Source organism: Dipodomys spectabilis, unplaced genomic scaffold (genome assembly GCF_019054845.1).
Source record: "Dipodomys spectabilis isolate Male_0828 unplaced genomic scaffold, ASM1905484v1 ptg000421l, whole genome shotgun sequence".
In the NCBI taxonomy this organism is placed as follows: domain Eukaryota; kingdom Metazoa; phylum Chordata; class Mammalia; order Rodentia; family Heteromyidae; genus Dipodomys; species Dipodomys spectabilis.
Genome location: NW_024871098.1, coordinates 1,636,959 through 1,640,205, shown reverse-complemented (window position 1 = coordinate 1,640,205; position 3,247 = coordinate 1,636,959). Strand labels below are relative to the sequence as shown.

The 3,247-nt window shown below is 35.6% G+C and overlaps 1 non-coding gene across 1 annotated transcript; it reads right to left on the bottom strand.

Annotated features, from left to right (window-relative positions):
- Positions 1–586: 586 nt before the first annotated feature.
- On the bottom strand, positions 587–693 carry LOC122097293. The gene has a single exon (XR_006145520.1). It is a non-coding gene; the product is annotated as a U6 spliceosomal RNA (small nuclear RNA).
- Positions 694–3,247: the final 2,554 nt, after the last annotated feature.

Sequence of the window (3,247 nt, the reverse complement as noted above, 5' to 3'; positions counted from 1 at the left end):
TTATAAGTACGTTAGAAACAATAGCAAGAAACAAAAAAATCCACTTGTGTCCCTATCTTGGGGTTCAATTTCTTTAACATCATCTTATCTGGATATATGCACATATCTTTTGAACTTTTCTGCTTATCCAAGACATATATTCGTTATTGAAAATAAGGGAAATCATGGGACCTATATTTATTTGGACTTGGCTTACTTTACAAAATAATTTTTTTTCCAAGTCTTTCCATTTCCTATCAAATTGGGAGATGACATTCTTTCTGATGGAGACATAGAATTCCATTGTGTATATATACCACATTTTCTTGATCCATTCATCTAATGGGGCATCTGGGTTGATTCCATACCTTAGCTATCGTAAATAATGTTGCAATAACCATAGTTGTGCTGGTAGTTTTAGTATGGTCTTGTTTATGATCATTTGTGTAAATCCCCAGAAGTGGGATTACTGTGTCATAGAGGAGTTTATGTGGAGTCTTTTGAGGAAACTCCATACTACTTTCCAAAGTAGTTGAACAAGTTTACACTCCCACCAAGAATGCAATACGGTTCCCTTGTGGCCACATACCTTTCAGCATCTGTTGTAAAAAATATGGAACGCTCCACGGATTTTCATGTCATCCTTGCGCCTGGGGTGTGCTAATCTTCTCTGCATTGTTCCAATGTTAGTGTATGTGATGCTAAATTGAGCATAAAACATTTTTTATATATAAAGTATAATTTTTATTGATTTTATTAAACTAGACAATTCAACAAATAGTAAGTTCAAAAGAATTGTTGTGAAATTTTAGAATCATGTATTTCTTACATAAGCACACATTTAAGAATAAAATCAAGATAGACATGCCAAAAACAAAATAATTCTGGATATTTATTGTTCAAGAGATGTGTAGGAGGAGAAATTCAATTATTCTATACAAGGCACCTGTCAAAATGAACATTGCAGAAAGTGTTAAGGTTTGTTAAAAGTTTTAATGTTTTAAATATGCTTACTTTGGGGATTTTGCTTATATATGCCAAAAAATAGGACTATTTGGCAAGTATAAAACTTTTCTATAAAGTTTTTAAGATTTATGGTAGCAGACATTAAGCATTAAGTATGTACATTTCAGAGTTTATGGAAACTTTATTAATGAGGAGTTGCAAAGTCTTTGTGTAAAGAAGCAGAGTGAAGAGTTAAGACTTTAACTACACAGTTTCTGTTAAAACTTTAGGGATTCCTTACTTTATTTGTTAGCAAGGAATAAATGATGATATAAGCCATAATGTACACATGTATGTTACTATTCACACACATACATATACACATGTATACATGCACACATGGAGAAAGACACATAATTACAGCCAACATAAGTTTCACCAGTTATTGAATATGCCTAAACAGAATACTTGGAACAATATGTGTTGAAGATGTATTTGTCTCTAAGAGTTCTTTTACCACTCCTCTTATCTCGTAAAACTGGTAGTTTTAGAGAGATTTGACTTACAAAATGCTGTACAAGTGATAGCAAGTCAACTGGGTATAAGTCATATGGTGTTTCCCTTCTTCTCACGGAATTCTTAGTCTTGTAGACACTCTCAACAACCAAAGTAGCAAGAGAATACCCTGGTAAAGAGTAAAGTTATAAGGCTTTAAATGGCATCTTTACTTGAGCTCTTTTTCCAACAGCCAGCATGAATTCCTAGGCAGATGAGTGAATCCTCAGAAAACTGGACTCTACATATACATTTAACTCCACTCATGATAATCAGGGGACAGAACAGATAATGAATAATTCAGAAGAGAGCTCCCAAAAAGCTCTACAAACACTAATGGTAAACATGGTAAATGAAAAGATTGAAAACCTGCAATGGACTCTGTGTGATCATCATAGGGAGAGAGAGGAGCCAAACCAAAGATCAAAACAGGAAGCTCATGGGCGTGAGGAAGCTACTCAAAGATACATAAAGGAATTGCCTGAGCAGTTTGACTACACTCAAAAAGAAATAAAGGAATTGTGTGAGCAGGCTGAGATCAATCAAAGAGAACTACAGGAATTGCATGAACGTGAGGAAGCTAATCAAAGAGTAATACAGAAAATGAGAGAGCGGGATGAGAATAGACAGAGATCACTAGAGGCATTCATGCAATCCATAAACAGAGAGCTGAAAGAAGTCAGGGAGTCCACAAAGGGAATGCTGAATGGATCCCAACAGAAGAAATGGGAGTCCAAGGAAACCATAACTAATCAACTAAGTTTTTTGAGAATAAACACTGAACACTAAATTAAGGAAGTAAAGAATTTCATACAAAGATCCAACAAAGAATTTGAAGCCATAAAAGCCCAACAACTATAAGGAAATAAAAAAAAGTAGAAAGTCTGGATAGTGGGATAGACCATGCAGAAGACTGAATCCTGAGGATAGAAGACAGCCTAGATATTATAGAGAAAGAACATACAACCATTGAAGACAAATCCAAGAAATATGATAGATCTATTCAACATTCAACCCTTGGAAGACACCATTACAAGGCCTAATCTGAGGAAAATGTGTGTAGAGGAGCACCTAGAGCCAGAAGTCAATGGTCTAGGAAATTTGTTTAACAAGATCCTAGGAGAGAACATCCCAAACATGCAAAAAGAGAGGCCTATTCAGATACAAGAAGCTTTTAGAACTCCCAATAGACCAGACCAGAACAGGATATCCCATTGTCACATTATAATATGCACAGGATCAATTCAGACCCAGGAAAAGATCCTTAAAGTTGTCATGGAGAAAAGATCAATCACCTGTAAAGGGAAACCAATTAGAATCACCTCAGATTTCTCAGCAGAGACAATCAAAGCAAGAAGAGCCTAGAATGATGTAAGCCATGCCGTAAAGACAAACACGAGTCAACCAAGAATAATTTACCCAGCTATACTCTCCTTAATAATCGGAGGTCAAATAAAACACTTCCATGGCAAAGAAAAATTGAAACTATATATCTCTACCAAACCAGCCCTACAAAAGAATCTTAAAGATGTCCTACACAGAGAAAACCAACAAGACCACAATAAAGGCCAAGAAACAGCACCCAAACTGAGAATCCAAGAACCATAAGAATACAGTTGCGGCAGCCCCTAACAAGTTGGATAAAATGGCAGGAACTCCCAAATAGCTCTGAGTTCTATCTCTCAACATTAACGGACTTAATTCTCCAATTAAGCAACAAAGTGTGTCTACTTGGATTAAAAAGCAAGATCCTTCTATCTACTGCCTT